This window comes from Sebastes umbrosus, chromosome 18 (assembly GCF_015220745.1).
Source record: "Sebastes umbrosus isolate fSebUmb1 chromosome 18, fSebUmb1.pri, whole genome shotgun sequence".
Classification (NCBI taxonomy): domain Eukaryota; kingdom Metazoa; phylum Chordata; class Actinopteri; order Perciformes; family Sebastidae; genus Sebastes; species Sebastes umbrosus.
In genome coordinates, this window is record NC_051286.1 from 9188657 (window position 1) to 9206619 (window position 17963).

At 39.8% G+C, this 17963-nt stretch overlaps 1 protein-coding gene across 1 annotated transcript in view; it reads left to right on the forward strand.

Annotated features, from left to right (window-relative positions):
• The window catches only part of man1a1 (mannosidase, alpha, class 1A, member 1), a 148173-nt gene that overhangs the window by 12210 nt on the left and 118000 nt on the right, over nt 1-17963 (forward strand). The gene's annotated exons all lie outside the window — the stretch shown is intronic.

A 17963-nucleotide genomic window follows, 5' to 3' on the forward strand; every position in this document is an offset into this window, starting at 1 on the left:
TCATTTTGTATTTTCAGTTTCATAGCACAAGAGATGCTTTTCAGTAATATGGCCTATTGCCACATATTGCCTTTTGGGAAATGTTTGAAATGTTCCTTAGTTTTATAATGAAAATAGTTTACCAAAGTTGCCAGTGGGCAAAATGTTACCGCAGTCCCCAGCAAGAGGATTGTGTCTGTCTTTGACACTACTGAACTTGCACTGAACCGTGACTCTTAAACCGTGCTATGAACCGAACACGACTTCTATGTACCGCTACACCCCTAATTGTAATGCATGAATGTGCCAGCTGATGCAGCAAGATTTAATGTTTTTAAGTGCTCAAAGTGTTCCGGGGAAGTTAAATGACCATAATTAGTTGCACACATGTGACGAAGCTGGGTTGTTTGGAGTCGTAGTGCGTCTGGAAGTTTGACACGTGCCTTTGATCATCCGATGAATGTTTAGTGGTCAGTCAGCTTCTGTTGCGGTGCCTTTAACTTACACTAGACTGAAAGAGTGAAATGAGTGCCTGGAAGAGCTAGCTAAATGAAATGCCAATAACAAGTCATCAATAACCCTTCAGGCTCCCTCCACCTCCAACTGATGCTTCAGTCCACTTTCTCCTCCACTCACAGCTTGTTTTTAAGCTTCCAGAGAGCTCGCAGCCAAACAACAGCCAAACATAAACTGGTAGAAATGCACTTAAACTATCAAAGAGCAAGACCAAAGAGAGACCTATTGTACTGCTAACCCAATACCACATAATAGATTTTTAGGGTTGGGCAAAGGGAAGTCTTGTGGTGCAGACCCCCTGTATGTACAGCCTGACATTTTCAGCTGAAGGTGAGCTTTGGAGCTTTGCTTTTCTTTACCGAATCCCATCAATACACCACAGGCTTTGGCCAGCAGTTGGGTATATGAACGTGGTTTTCTGGTGTAAGTGTGTGTGTGTGTGTGTGTGTGTGTGTGTGTGTGTGTGTGTTCTCCTCCTCTTCCTGCTGTGGGCAGCTGCCTATTGACAGATTCCAGTAGCTCTACAAATATTACGTGACCATGTTTTATTTGGTGCACGAGGGAGTTATGAGTGCCCCCTGATTTGGTTTCTCTTCCCTTTTGTCTTTCACACTTTCTTTCCCTCTTTACACACAAAAATCATAGAAATACAGTAGATTAGTCTTCTCTACTTGTGTCCTTCATTTATTAAATGCTTTTAGGCTCTTATTATAAATTCCCTCATAGTGGCAAGAGCCTTCACCTTAAGAGATAAGTTATATTTGAGAGAGGGTATTATTCGAGACAGGGTTTGCAAATCTACTTAATGAATTTGATCATATTTTAGTGAGAAACCTCCCTGTGTTCTGTCTCTATTTACTGTCTTAATTTGCTGTTACTGCTTAATGAAAACTCCACTCTTTCTCCATCTGCTTCACATTAAAAATCTTCCAGCAGCTCAAAGGGCACAGACCCTTTCCCTTCGCTACAAGGTTTTTATTGTGAAACATCTGCAGGAAGTGTGCGAGAGCCATTATGGTAGACATAATCATTTCCCCTCTCTCAACCCGGCCATTATTTGAATACGGAGAATTTACACTATTTGGTTTCGGAGATGTACAAAACAGAATTTTAGAGCACGGGAGAGAGAAGAATGAGAAGGTCTCGGTCCGGGTTCAGACCAGGCATGTGCATAGCCAGCTTCTTGGATCATTAGCAGTCTACAGTAGGATCAAGGGATTATTAGCATTCCTTTCGCGATAGACAGTGATATATGCTGAGCAGGGCGGCCTCTCGGTCTCATGGGACTTTGGGTGAACACACACACACGCATGTAGAATCTATTGGCCGACGTTGCCATTTAATGACCATGCCTTGTGAATTTGTTGTAGCCGTTAGATAAGCGAGGCCGGGAGGTGCAATTTGTCTTGTCTCGCTCAGAGCTAACACGCTGCTAGCTCATTAGCATCCAGAGGTTATTGATTACAATCGCTTCAGTTTAATGTGTAATGTTGGAGAGTACAACATGGAACCAGGACAAATTGGCATTCTGTTTAAGAGGTGTTTTTCAAGTGGTGTATATATTTCAGGGGGTTGGTAAAGGACAAAGAAAAGTTCAACATCAATATCTTGGGTTAGACGCTTAATATGAACACAGTTAGCAAGTTGTTTATGAGTAAATCTATACACTTCTTTAGTCTAACGACCTTTTCTCTTGATATTCCTGCTTTAGTCATTTGAGAGGAATTTATGATAGAGTATTAATCTAACCTATCTATGATTACATCCTAATGACAACAGGAATAGACAAAACCGCTGACTGCTTTGTGTGTTCCGCCATCTACCGCCGCCGCCATTACTGCGGTGGCAAGTCGTAGTGACTCTACTGTCTGCTAACAGTATTAACTGGTGACTTTAGGCCAAAAGCATCTGTGGTTGCTTGCAGTAACTTACATAAATGATGGGCATTTCTCCGGATTCCTTTTCTTTATAGTTTACGAATCATCTCTTGTACACATCGCCATGTCCTTCATGTGTTTATAGTTTGTGTCTCCAGTTTCTTAAACTACATAAACCATTTGAAAGCCATTGGATTATATGAAGCTGATTATGGACCAGTGACAAAATGTGTGTGTAAACACTTTAAGAAGTCCATTACAATGTAAACTCATTGTTTAAGAGGTCTAAGGAAAGCCAATAGTTCATCCAGTTAATCCATAGTTCAGCCTTAGTTAACCTTGCCTGGCATGACACACGATGCTAGACGGGTAGAAAGACTCCACCTTTACCTGTGGCACAACGAAACCTCATATTTCATTCTTCATGCCAGCAGCAACAAGTTGCAGCACAATCACTCTCATATTGGGCCCACCTATCCCAACATGAAGGAATTCTTTGTTGTCTGTTCTCACACAAGACCAGTGTTCCTGGATGTGCTTCACAGGAGAGAATTAGAGTATGTAGCACACAGGAAGGAGGAGGAGGAGGACAATTAGGGATGTGTAAAACACGTGCCAAGGTAGAGACAGTTTGTTAGAGTTAGATTTGTCTCGATTAGAGGAGTTAACATACCTTATTGTATATTGTTCAAGGTCAATAACTTGTATATTAGAGGTGGGACAAATAATCAATATTATGATGTGCTTTCTTGTTGTACTGAAGCATATTGTTGGTGTGTTTTTTTCCTTTACTGAAGACTGATCTTCTCTCTATCAGTTTAAATAGCACTGTAAATGTTGATTGGACATCGATTGACAGAATTTACAGCTAGTTAATGATTGCATCATTCTGGGAGACATTTCCTCACTTTTAACTGCATTTACAGACAGACTTGTGACCGTAAAAATAAATATTAAACACAAGAAATGTTTCACACCCTTTTTGGGAAGGGTATGAAACGCTCCCAAATAGCTGTTTTTTTCTTACTGACATTACCTGGGATATCAGCCAGAATTCAAGCCATTATACACATCTGTCGTTTGAGATGAGCTCATTGTGTATGGCCGCCTATCATATTTTCCTATTCAGCGTTATGTTACCACACAGTCAGTTTTCCTGTTCATTAACTGGTTTGTTTTGAAGTTGAACCACCTGTCTACACTTGCAAAGGCACGTCTGTGATGTTCATAGAGATATAACCGCCCGTGCATAGGCCAAGGACAGAAATGTGCCATTTCACATCCTGTCAACAAGTTGCCAATTTATTCTTGGCAAATACAAACCTCTAGGTGTTGGCACAAACAGGCTGGCTGCTTTCAGATGCTTGAGCTGGTTTGGATTTGGAAGCCCTTTTAAGCTGCAACCTCCAGAGGGGATGAAGTATTATAGTGACCAAGCCTTGTAGCCCAGTGATGGAGATGGAGGGAAATGCTCCTGGATATTCAATATTAACGTGTCCCGAGCGCTCTGTGGGTCATGGCCGGCTGATTCCTCTCTCCTTAATCCAATTCAGTCTAATACCCAGAATCATAGGCTGTCAATCACATACTCCATTTATTTTTCAATCTCCCTTTCCTTCCTTCTTGTCTTTTTTTCCATGTGAGAGCTTGCATTTTAACACTGCAGCTGCGTCACCTTGCATATTGTATCAGCTAAGGACCCGATGATCTCTTGATGTGAGATTTATGGACCATAAAGTTCTTATTGTCTGATTGTTGGAGGATAAAGCATCCTGACATCACATCCACCAGCATCAGTCATGCAACAAAACACAATCTTTATATAAAAAGTCGAAAAATTGGAAAACGGAAGTTATTTTTATTTGAATTTGATATTAATATTTCTAATCTGATCCATCAGAATTAAAGGCACTAAATTCAAAGTACAGAGCATTACGTATTGCCTCTGCACGGCTCTCAACATGGCGACTGCTGAGCCGTCGGCTCGCAGCTACCGGTGCTAATAGCACTAACGGTACAAACATTTCGGCGACACCGCTGTCAGTCGAGATGGCGTTATCAGCTGTAACCAAGCTCAGTGCAGAGTGGTGCTGTGAGCTAGCCATTGAGGCACGCTAACATGCATTAACATGCATTAACATACACAACAAACAGAATCAAGTTTTAGGAGAAGCGCAACCCGACGTCACACTGCGGTGGCCAATCATGTAACCGGCGATCCAGAATTGTACAGCCCAGCCATAAGGGAACAAAACACGTTGATCCTCGCAATAGGCCATTTAAGTGACTCTCCCACACCGCCGCATGACCCAGCGAATCACTGCAATGCCTGATCTGGTGTGAATGCCGCCTAAAAGGCAGGGCTGGCCGGCTATGACAACAAAGCACGGAGAAGCTCTGATTACAATACAGACAGAGGGAGAGTGACTCTCTGCTCAGACTTTACTCCTCTTTATTTTTACATAGCAGATAGTTATTTGCTGCTATATTAATGCTCTGGATATCATATAGAGAACCTTTAAGTGTATGTTTATGGATACTACTTACTGTCCAGGGTCATTCCTCATCATGTTGTTTGTTTGATACATGACTAAGGTCTTTATCTGTCTCTAAATTGACCATATTGAGCAACAGGACAGCATAAGCTTGAGGCAAGGTTTACATACTTGAAAGACTTTTCCTTCAGTTGCGTTTGCAGTTTTTCTATAATTAGGGTTTGATTTACTAAGGTTGCAGGTAATTACACAATCAGCGAATGGGACTGGCCCTCTGGGCAGGCTCTGCAAGTGATAGAGGGCCCAAAAGTTGCAGTATAGTGGTGGAATTTGTGCAAGATCAGCAAAATCCGAAGTGAAGTCAAAATGCAGTGATGCTGAAATAGAAATGTTAGTTTAATGAAGTAATGACATTACAAAACATTTACTAAGGACACAACTCAACTCCAGCTGAGAAAATATAAATGTCTTACAAAGAGAGTGCATTAGCATCCCAGTGAATGCCAAGTTTAATGACCATACGGCCATAAGTCCCCATTCACTCTATTTTTTTGGCATTATGAAAATAGTAATTTGGTATTACTGCTGTTTCTCTTTCCAAGAAGTGTTTTTGTTGCTCTAGAACACATCCACTGCTGTCACTATTATTCCACTATACAAACATTTTACTCACCACATTCTCCTTTTAATTTACCTGTAAAAACTTACTTAAAACTTTTCCATGCAAAACAACATTGCAATTTGTGTGAACTTTAGTAAATCTACTGCAGATCATACATCATCTTCACCCATGTTTTGGATGATCCTGCTTCACTTAAGCCCCTTTCCCACTGGACAAAAAACCCACTAACACCTGGCTTTTGTATTCAGTGTGAAAGGTTACAATAGGCATTCATTCCCAGGACAAATGACTCTGCAGTAGTCACGAGTATGTAAAACAGACTTCATTCAAGCAGACAGACAGAAGCAAAATGAAACTCATAAAAACTGTCTTTGTTATTAGTCTTTCCACTGTTCCAACAATCACCAACTCTGGTTTGGTCGAAATTAACCCTTAATTAGAGTTAGATGTGAAAAGAAGCAGTCGTTATATGTGCTGCTCAAAGCCACCAGACTCCATTGACAGAAACAGTTATTTTACTGATCATTGTAAAACACACTTGAATTCAAACTTGACAGAAACAAAATAAAACTCATCAAAAGCAACTTAGTCATTCCACTGTTCCAGCAATCAGGAGTCTATCTCCTCTTTTTTAACAAGTTATCCAGTTCTTAAAAACATATTTGCGCTAATTTTGGTGGAATGGTATATGTACAAAGGAGAGAGGTGCACTTAACCTAATAATCACAAATCAGCTCTGAGATGACACTGAAACCTAAAAATCATCTCAAACAACTTGCATATTAAACCCCTCCTGTAATTCATGGGTATGTAAAATCTGCAGTTTGTTCTATAACGTTAAGGTTTACAGGTGAGTCTCAGTACATCACCTCTTCTTTATGCCCTCTGTGTTCTCCCCTCAGTGGTTTGAACTCAAGTTGTGATGTGGTTTGTTTTCTTCTCTCCTCCCAGACACATGCGTTGGCTGTGTGCTGTTGTGTGCCCAGTTCAATTTACCGGAGAGAGAGGCGAGCCAAGTACACAAGCTAAATTATTCAGCCTGCATTTTGCAGCCACTCTAACACACACAGGAGGAAGAAGATGAGAGAGTGTGCGTTCTAATACATACTGGCCATTATGCACAGTTGTATACTACACATTTTGATAACCATTCATTTAAATGGACTTGATATGCAGGGATTATGAAAGCAACTTAATTGGAAATATTGTGTCAGACATGCAGTCATTATGTTGGCAAATAGAAAGGTCAACAATAAAGACATGAAGAGGCATAAAAGGAGGGAGCGAGAGTGAGACGAAAAGGTCTTCATTAACCGGTACGGGTTTTTGAAGTTCTATTGTGTTACTTTTTTTCTTAAAGCTTATTATAGTTGCTAATTTTTTTTCTAATTTTGACCAATTTCATGCTCCTCAAAATATTGTTCAGGTGAAAGAGCCTTTGAAAAAGTATTTAAAGCACAACAGAGCACCTTAATTTACTATTGAAAGCATATATTAAGTCTCATTGTAATGTCTGAATACATTCAATTCAGACTGATGGTTTGCTATAGAGAACCATCAGAGGTGAAGCCCTCCTACTGGACCACATCTGATTTTAAATCTTCAGACAGTCTATTATAAACTCAACACCTGTTTTCATAGCCAGAAGGTGAAACTCTCCTCACATCAGGTATACACTGTTGTCATCTGTGAAGTTGTTAAACACATCCACCAAACGGCAATAACTGAAGCCGTGTGGCACTAAAACAGAGCAAACCCCGCACCTTTCTGTCCAACTATTGTCTTTTTCATTGTCTTGTCTCCTAAAAATTACGTTCCCATAAAACTAAACTGCATTCTCAATTACGTTTGGAAGAAAATGTATTTTGATGTGGATTACGTTTCTCTTTGACGTATCACAAATACGTTTGTAATGACTGCAGCAAGTGATGTAGTAATAACGAGCGACGCGCAGAGCAGGTGACGTACTATATTGAGCGACCATTATTGGTATAATAATGAGTATAACATGCGAGACGGTCCACTGCGGGTGGGCGGGTCAAACAAACACAGGACTTTCCTCCAGGAGACCGCTGTTTGTGTCCCGTGTGAAACTAAAAGTCAACGTTCATGTACGTAGTAATTTTAAGCCAAACTGATGTTTTTTTTTAGGGCTGTTTTTTTTTATGTTATTGACTTCTCTCATGCCAGAGAAAAACTATCTTGTCATAGCATTAACAAATGCAAGTGTGTCTAATAACATTAATAAAGACTTAATTCCTTTTAAGTGAGCCAGTAAGCCCTGCCGGTGAGTCAGCATGCACAATACCAAGGCCTCCCACAGGTTAAATTCTCTAACAACTGAAGCCGATGCCCCCATGTTACTCTCTCTGAAAGGTGTCTTTACTTTAATGGTCATATAAATACACTCAGTAAGGCAGTTATGACCCACTGGGAGCTGCTGCTGAAGGCTTCCATTACCTCTGATCTGTGTGGTTTGCTTGTTTGGTTCCTTCTCCGGACTTTTAGTTTTTTTTGCAGGATTGGCATTGCAGAGGCCAGAGTTCATAAGATTATGTGTCTTTCATGAGACTGCAAGACACAGATAACAACCAGGATCTGGATTTACTTTGAAAAATGATCCAACAAAACACACTTGCATCAAATTCTCAAGCTGGGATGCTGCTGGTGTCCTTTTTTTTAAAGCTGCCTCACAAAGCCACTTCTGCCCTTCTGAAAAATAAAGATTTGGATTGAACTGATCTGTTTCACAAAGAAAAAGGAAGAAAGGATTCGGTCTTCTCCCACCGTTGCACTAATAGTTACAAATGGAAGACTCTTAAAGTGCTATAGCTGGCTAAAGAAGATGCATTGGATTGCTGCCCAGCTGGTAAAATAAAGGGGCACATAGGCTTCCAGCTGGGAGCTTCACCGAACAATATCTCTTCCAGTGTATCTTCATGACTGGGGAAAAAAATATAGCCGCAGAGAAAAGGCTTGTTTTTTCTATGAATTATACTGTGTTTTTGTCTTAAATGCTACAACTGGGAGAACTTTGCACACACACCTCATTTGTAACATAAAAGAGGTGTTTTTGCTTGCAAGCAGTGAGCAAGCAGACACTATTTGTTTAATTTAATAAGGGTCTACACATTGTGAACTAAATTTATCAGGTGGAAATAAAGTACTGATAACTGCATGTACTTATGTGGTTTAAGAGCTAAAAGCTTGATCCTCTAAAAGGTCGGGTGAATAAAAGAAGTAAAACATATATTTCTAGATGTCATGAATCTATATTTAATGTTCTCCGGGCTTCTAATAGCAGCAGTCGTAAACTCTATTTGAGTCTTTAATCATAGCATATTGCAAAGTCACAACTATAATGCAAATTGTGCAGTAATTATGGCCCGGACCATCCAGGTATTTCCAGGTAATAAATTTGCGTAAAAAGATTAGAAAATGCCATGGTAACTTTATTATCCCTGTTTAATGTGCGGCTTGATTACTTTGGAGTGGAGCGAATCTAATTTGGCCCACTTTGTAGTGGAGATGTGGTATAATTATTACATTATCACAAGTTTAAATATCATCACCAAGAAAATATTGGACATTGTGAATATGGCAAGAAGAAATACCGTAGAATAGAGAAGACAGAATGAGTTAGTTTTAACAGCCCAGGGCTTTTATTTTTTTATGTTCCAGTGGAATGGACAGTAAAAGTAAAGTGTTTTCAAAATTGGATAAACCCGCTGTGTGCTGGTTGGGAGGGCGGGTTGTAAATGTTATTGATTATTGTCTCCATTTATTGGATTTGTAGAAGCGATTGGATTAGCAGACGGTGATTCTCCTGGCTGATTAACGGACCCAGGAGATCCAACGCTTAACGAACATGGATTAGAGCTGAAAGCATCAGTCGATTAATCATTGAGCTGATTGACACACAATTAACCAACAAAACTTGTATTAATAGGTTTATTTTTTATGTACAAGTTTATTTGACAGGAACCAAGTATAATAAACATCTGATGTATTATGCCGAGATTAGCTCTGTAAATCGATTAGAATATTTAATCACGATTGATCACATGATTGCCCATAGTTAATCGCAATTAATCACACATTTTTTTATCTGTTCAAAATGTACCTTAAAGGGAGATTTCTCAAGTATTTGGGAAACACCGATTGTCATTTTTCACCATTTTAAAGACCAAACATCTAATCAAATGTGGGCCAGTTTCTTTCCATTCCAACCCATGGTACTAATGGAAACGGTTTCATACTCCAATTTCATCTGTGATGTCACAGAAGTGTCTGAAAGCGCGCTGAGTAAAATGGTTAAAGCTGTAATAATGTGGACGAGGAGACAAAAAAAATCTTTTTAATTTGTTTCTGTCAGATGGCCAGAATGAGCAGTTTCCAGATTCCTTCTCAATCCAGCCAATTCATATTCCGTAGTCAAAGTCATTTGAATGGAGAGCAGCGTTCTGGCATTGTCTGCTGTTCAGCCCTCGTCTCTGCCAACCTGTTAAACAAATGAGTGATGAGCTCAAGCTCTGCTGCCGCCACCGCCGCTGCCGTCGCCTGCCTGCCTTCTCCTCCCGCCTGCTGAATCGAAGCGGGCAATGGATGTAATGGAGGGAGGGAAAGAAAAATCAATCTGCCTTTCACAAAGTCTTCATTAGTTTGCCTTTTGTCAAGCGGCTGGGTCAAACCCAATTGGGCTGCTTCCTACACCAAGAGAAAGGTCAAGTCAATAAATGTGTGTGTGTGCGTGTGGTCGGATACAGTTGTGCAAACCCATACACACACACACACCACTGAGAGGTTTGAGAGGGAGTGTTTAGCACTTCACCCTGTGCCATGAAAGTCAAATGAAAAACCTTTTGTAAACCTTGTTAGATAACATCCACATAAAAATGCCAAAAACGTAGCACATTACATTTCACTCTCTGGAAAACAGCTGAATTTCAACAGTTGTCAGAGCGTAAATGTCGCATAGATTTAATTTGCATTTCCCGTTCACCTCAAGATCATTCCTGTAGCTCCTTTTTATGAAGCCTCTTCAGTCTTTTCTCTCTTGATTAGATGTCTGTGAACTCAATTGGTAGAATTCAATTAAAAGAACAACAACACTTCAAACAGTCCTAGCTCCATAACACGTGGTTCATGGCTCCATCTCTGAGTGGATAATGAAGGTAATCATATCACCAAGACTTCATTGTAACATCTTTGTTTCGTGCTCCCTGTGGAGTGTTGTTTTACTGCCAGAATCAGGTTTTTAACCAGTCGCAGATATAGATTTTCCTCCTCCTCTTCAGTTTCATCGCTCTCTCCGCTCTCCTCCCCGGACGGCCGTCAGCTAGTATTGATTTATTAGTGTGTAACGTTGCTTTGCAGGTAGGCTTGATCTGCTGGCCGTGTTATCAACACTGAGCACTGTTAAGCACCAATCAGGCTATTGGGAACAACCTGTTTTATGACCCGATCAGGTCAGTGAGTCTTGGCACGGACTCGGCTTGTTAAGAGGGCAGGGATCTATGAGATGCAGACGAGGTCTGATGGGAAATTTCTTTTTTATTGGCCGGAATTTATTGACTTGGATTTCACTCAGTGGATGATCATTGATTAGTCAACGGATGACTAAATCACTACATTTACGTTGAATAACAGTTTATGAAGAGGATGTCCATATTTTTCTGGATTTTTATGATAATAACATATTGAATTTTCATTGATTGAAAGGGCTCCAGATAGCGTATGTATCTGTCTCTGTCTGACTGATGATAACAATTTGACCATTTCAGTATCATCGGTTGGACATGATATTGAATGGCCACATCAGTGTGAAACCACAGTGTGCTCTTTGCTCTTTGCTTTATCTACCTGATAATGTGACTCAGCAGCATGCACCGTGTTCCCCTGGTGAAATGGAGAGTTAATGGTTTACCTGCTGTGGAAATACATGTTGTCACGTTTGTATAGATAAAAGGACACTTTTGTAAAGAAAGACTAGGGACACTTTCAAACCTGTAGTCAGGGTCATTTGGGAGGAAAAAAAGATGAGATGCATCGTTGCCTTTTAGTGCTGCTGTGGTTTGGGCTTTATTCACATTTTAGAGGAGCTGCCAGAATACACAGAACAGGACACGAACACAATACACCTTTTTTTCTTCTTGACAGTTCATCGTCAGCAGATGGATTTATTAGTAGTTTAACATTTGAATTTAAGCTAATCTTACATAAACCCCGTTGTTGGTCTGCTTTGCTTTCACGCCACAAACAAACTCATCAGAGTTTGATTGGAAGCGACCCAAGACCCTCTTTTTAAGGTCTTGGTCTGGTTGTTTGGTGTGCTCCAGAGCTCAATAAACAGCTTTCACACCAGCCTAAACAAACCAAACCAATCGGAACAAATGCACCAGAGTTGGTTTGAACCAAGCGGCAACCTCCGGTGCTGAAAAATGAAGCCAATGTCAGTAAGGTATAATAAAATAGATATTGCCCGAGCCTAGTATTCAGGCTTGAATTGATAAAGAGTCAATATATTTAAATTATTTTGCTTTAAATTTTGCCCTGGCCTGTTTTCTAAGTTTGTATTCAACATATTTCTGTATTATCTCAGTGAAATGTACTGAAACGAATGTATATGAGAGACACAAAGGCAATTTGTTATTTTGGCCGGTGGATTTTTTCATCTACCAGTCCCCTCGGACGGTGAGTCAAAAAGTTAGTTTCGGACACCGGTCTATTGTTTGAACTGAACCAAACAGGTGTTAGGCGTGAAAGAACCCCATAAGCTCAATATTGGCTTGGACTGATCGAATCAGCTCAGTTCTGCACACTTCACTGTTCCTCCACTGCCTGGTGTGGAGTACCGTTGCATTCTTTGTCTGGTCTTGAGAAAAATCAATTATTGTTTTGGGAGATAATGATCACGAACCTCATGAAACTGTGAATTGAATCCTCTGTGTTGGTATGCTGGAGCAGTTATTCAGTTCTGTTGAAAAGCCTCCAGTAGCCTTGGGTTTTGTCTCATTGCTAACATTTGGTGCTCGACATTACAGAGTGAATGGTTTGGAGGTTTGCTGGAAGGGCTTGTTAGAAAGATATTAAACTTAATGCCCAATCAGATAACTTCTTAAACACTGTGATCTTCCTCAGTTTGCTTTGTTCTTCTTTAACTGCAGCCATTGTTGTTGCTCACTGTATATTTGTTTGTGCTATTTCCTATTTCCCTTATATGTAAAACTACCCCTCAAACTTGTACCCAAAATGTGTGTTCAGTATTGTGTTTGATAGTGTTTTGGGCAGGTCAAGAAGAAGATGCACTTCTTTTTATTCAGCCAGGGAAGATTTAGCAAGATAACTTGTTTCAAATCATTCATCATTGCAAAGAGTACTAGATACTAGTATGTCAGACTGTGTGCGTGATAAAGCTGACTGTGTCATTCATTATTGACAGCTTTCCTTTTTGTCTGTCTTACAAAAACATGAACATGACATGCAACTTGTTTTCAGCAAACTGTCATTGTAAGTTTGTCACCGTGTGTTTGATAGTTTCACATACAGCTGCATAAAGTGTTTGCTGGTAGCGGTGTAGCAGCTGCAGCCGGCCATCATGGAAACAAAGTATTACACCCACTACTATTCTGTCAGCAGAGACTGTGAGGAGGCTGCATCGTTTTCTCCCAGCAGTACAATACTGACCCATATATGGTTGCTGAAATACTAAACCGCGTAGGAAATCCCTCACTGATCCCTGAAGAAGCGGTCCCTAGGCGGAGAGATGTCCTCTGTCTCTGAGCAGCGAGAACATCTGAAGAGACGAGGTGGAAAAACGATTAGTTGGTGAGTGTTGTTCCCAAACAGCGTGGGTCAGAAAGCAAGTTTCGTGTCGGGCTGTATCTCTTTAAAGATTTCTACCAACACATAAGGAGTTGTGGCAACAAAAAGCTTGTTTTCTGCACTCTAGTATTGTGCTGGGAAGAACCAGTTGTTCTGAGTGTCACAGCTCACATGTCCTTAGGGCTGATTACATATGAATTTGTGAGTATTGATATGAGACCAGAAGATAACAAAACTGTCTGACATTTAAATATCTGCTGCAATTTCTATGCAACAAATATAAGGGAAGTATTTTTGCAGAAGTAGACTTGGATTCGGTTCAAGGCATGGTTGACTGCTTGATGCATTTCCATGGTTTTATCCACACACAGACTTATTGATGTCATTTTGTAGCCAAATCTGAGCTGCTGACTTCTTATTTTAAAACACCCATCCAGGATCATTCCCAAGACTGACATGTAGATCAGACAAAATCAACCACAGTCGTCATAGTTTTGGTGATGGAGTTTTGTGCGCTCCAACTGTGGATTTTGGCTTTAATATCTCTAGTTCAAATTTCCTTCATGTTCACTCTGTGGGGGTGGTGCCTGAGAAAGTGAGTGTCTTTTTGATGTAAGTTTTGAACACGTATAGAATTACGTGAAATCACATTGGTATTTGGCGTTTTGGTTATCATTGCTAGAATATTTTGGGCTTTTCAAAGTCTGCGGTGCAAAATAGTACTTAGTTTAGAGTACTAGTTTAGAGTATAGCCTTTTTATAATGATGGATGACATGACAGCTCACCAAAAGTGAAGCCAAATCATCTCAATCGCCCCCTAGTGGCTGGTTGCAGTATAGGTCATAAACCCGCCCTTTCCATATTAGCAGATGGGACATGGGCCAAAAGTCAAAGTACACGTCAAATACATTTTTCGAAAAGATGGTTTCTGTCATTTTGGGTAGTTCTTATCACGCTACTGTTCATTCAAGTGTTCATTTTTCTGATAAGTTTGGTTTAAATTAGTTATTTGATGCTATAAAAGGGGGTGAGACGTCATGATTGGCAGCTGCTCTGAGTGAAGTAGTCGCAGCCGAGAGAGAGAGGAGATTTAACTGTAACTTTCCATAACCTTCACGAGTCTGTGTAATAAAACATGTCAATTTGATCATAAATGTAGTTTTAGAGATATTATGGTTAGTTGTTGGGTATTTCTAGCCAAACAGCTACCGTAGTGCTAATGTAGCAGCTAGTTGGCTCACGCTAACAAGGTGTGCAGACACAAATAACATCAAAATCTCAAGGTGGCAGCTCCGGTATCTGGGATATTTTGGCTTCACTTTTGTACAGTGGGAGGAAGTTGAGACGTGTCATCCATCTATATATGCAGTATATGATTTAGAGCCAGTGAACTTTTAGTCCAGTGTTGATATATATTTTTTGTCTTGGCCAGTTGCACTGAAGCATATAAAGCATTTAAAGTGTTTTGAAAAACATAAAATACCTCCCACTTATGTCACATCTATTGTTTTCAATTATTTCTGTATGACAAATCAACTAGTAGAGACGTAAAACTGTCCGCTTATTTCATCAAAGTTATCATATAGTTGAATATTAATGCTCTGCAGACATTACAAATCAATCTGCACTCACAAATGCATTTCCATGCGATGATAGTGTTACTTTGATGACAATAACAAAAACACTCATCATGTTCATCATTGTGATGAATTACATCACTCAAGTAATTTCCTGCAAATTGATTTTTGCACCAAAGTGGAAACAAATGGCTGCCTGGAAGGCAAGAAGAAACTCCACAATGCGGTTTGAGAAATGATCATCAGTGATATAAAGTATACATGATTTATAGTGAACGAGTAAAACAATACAAATGATCCTTCAGCACTTGAGGAACAAATGTCTAACTACTTTGTGCGAGTTATTTCTTCACCTCCTCACATTTTACTTCTCTTCCTCTAAAGCCACCTATTATAGAGCCTGTATTTATGCCAGGCTTGACTTTGGTTTGCCTCTTCTATGTTATGCTTTTCTTTTCTACAAAATCATGTTTCAGTTACTGTCACACACTGGAGAGAAATGTGCTCCTTCATTTCCCTGTCATTAAACCACAACACACTGAGGAAATTGCTGCACCTGCGTTACTGGCCATTATTCTTGCACATTTGTAATTCGAATTATTTGTACCTGCGCTCATTTGCATGCCATACTTCAGTTAATACTGCACACACACAGGTGGGACAAAATGTGCCCAAGCTACTTTTGTGCTGTGCCTGGAAAAGATTTTTCCAATGGTGGAGACAGTTTGAGACTTCAAACACAGGTGCAAGTAACATCACTGATAATGGCTGCATTCCATTTTAGTTGTTCCTGGTATTGTGACTGCTGGCTCACTGGCACCTAATACAACAGAGCCTTTGTTAATGTTGTTGGCTACATCTGTGCTTTTGTACTGTGACAAGCCAAAATGTGTGCTGTGAGATAACCCGATAGAGGTTGTGGAATGAGTCCTAAAACCTGGAAATGAGTTAGCATTTTAGTACTTCCTGTTTCCTCGTCTGGAATTCAATGGGTTTTTTTAATGGGTTTTTGGTTAGATGCTTGAAATAAAGTCTGTGGTTAACACAAGCTTAAGAGATTTTAACATTTTGTTCTATGACATAAAATACTGAAGCTTTCACATGTCTTCAAAAAGACGGATGACACTCGAAAAACGTCATCACGCCACTTCGTCCGCCTCGTTGTGTATACTTGCGTTCATGCGACCGTGGTGTAGTTCGCTTATAGCCTAACGTTAGACATAAAGATCGTTTTTCATGCATTGGTCGATTTTGAGATTTTGGGCTAGTTTGCTTCCATAACATGTCTTCTTTCAGACTAGTGGAAAGATAACATCCAAAATACACATTTAGGTGTTTATTTTACTACTTTGTCAATTTGCATCTCTAGATTTCTCCTAAATTCACCAAAAGTTAACATTAGATAAGGCCTCATTTCCATATTTAAACATACGCATAAAAAAAATAATTGTCTTAATTTAAGTAATCAACTGGGGAAGTTTCATGGTCATATCTATTATTTCTTTTTTTTTACCCTATTCACCTGTAGGGTCCTGCAAAATGTATGGAATTTAACAATTCATATGTTTTAAAGGCCATTTTCTTAAAATTAGTTTTTTTTTCTCATACTCTGAGCCAGAAATCTCCACTTCAGTAGCACTTACATACACCAACCTTCCCAGTTTTATTCCTATCTATATTCTGAAGGTTTCTACCGAGGGGTTTGTTCATATATCATTCATAGCCGGATTTATACAACATTTTATTCCTAAAAACATGGCGAAAATGGATTTTTTTTTATGGCTGTTGACAGTATTTTCTGTTTTTTAGAGTGAAGAAAGAGAGATACAAAGTTCCTGACTCTTATACGTCAACAAAATGAAAAAAATAATTTTGAACCTGGCTTTATTCAATGTTCAGATTTCTGATCTGGAAATGTATGTAGATCAGCACATATTTAATAAGATAATGCCTCATTTGCATATTTAAACATAAAATTCCAGAAAACTTGTAATACAAAAAATAATTCTTAATGTAATAAATCAACTGGGGAAGTTTCATGGTGATATCTATTAGTTAACTTTTTTACCCTATTCACCTGTAGTGTCTCCCCTTAAATGGACAAACATCATATTTGTGATTCATGTCCCATGGTGGTCCACTGGAGGGGCGGGACTTCACCTCTCTATTGGAGAAGTCTTAATTGAGCTTGACATTTGTGTTGTCGTGTAACATAATCTTGACGATCTCCAACACTGCATCAAACCCTAAAACCTGTCTTGTGTAACTTTATTAGCACTTGCGTCTCCCTTTTCCATATGTTTTCCACAACAGACTTTTCCCAAGCCTTTAAGCAGTCTCTGTATAAGTGGCGTAATGGTGCGTAGAGGCTCTTCTCCTCTCTAATATAGATGCAGCCCCGGGGTCTGGCACGTTTCAAAATGTAATTTCTATTTCATGATGTTTAATGTGTGTCAGACCTTGCGTCTTCCGTCTCTCCATCCCGTCTTTGAGACTTCCAATTTCTGTTCTCTGTCTCTGAAATACATAGATACTCCTGGTATCTGAGTTACGTGACGCGAGAAGCTTTATTTTTTTGATGCTTGTTTTCGCCGAGTTGATCATAGTGAATGTTTAATGCGCTCTTATTTCTTCCCATAGGATGCTGTGTGTGTGTGTGAAGCAGCAACAGTGGCTGCCTGGGCTCAGAGATAGGGTTGAGAGAGATGCAGTAATATTTCTTTTACAGAGGTGTACACAGTTTCTTACATCCCCACATGGAGAGAGGGGGTGGATATAGAGGGAGAGATTAAATTTAGGATAGCATAAACACAGGCGGGTCTGGTAAACAACCCTGGAGCAACCGAATCAACAACCATGTAACAACTTACTGAAGAATTTGATCAATTTGAACTTTCTGGTGAAATCAAAAGCATGCTCCTCTCTGCTTTTCATCTACTGCTTCATTGGTTGAAAATGCTGCTGTGGTTTTGCGCTGCTCTCTGGCCTGTTCATGCACTTGCAGCTGTACTTCATGCAAATACTAAAGGGCATAGACCTATCACCTCACCACTAGACATTTCGGTTAATTCT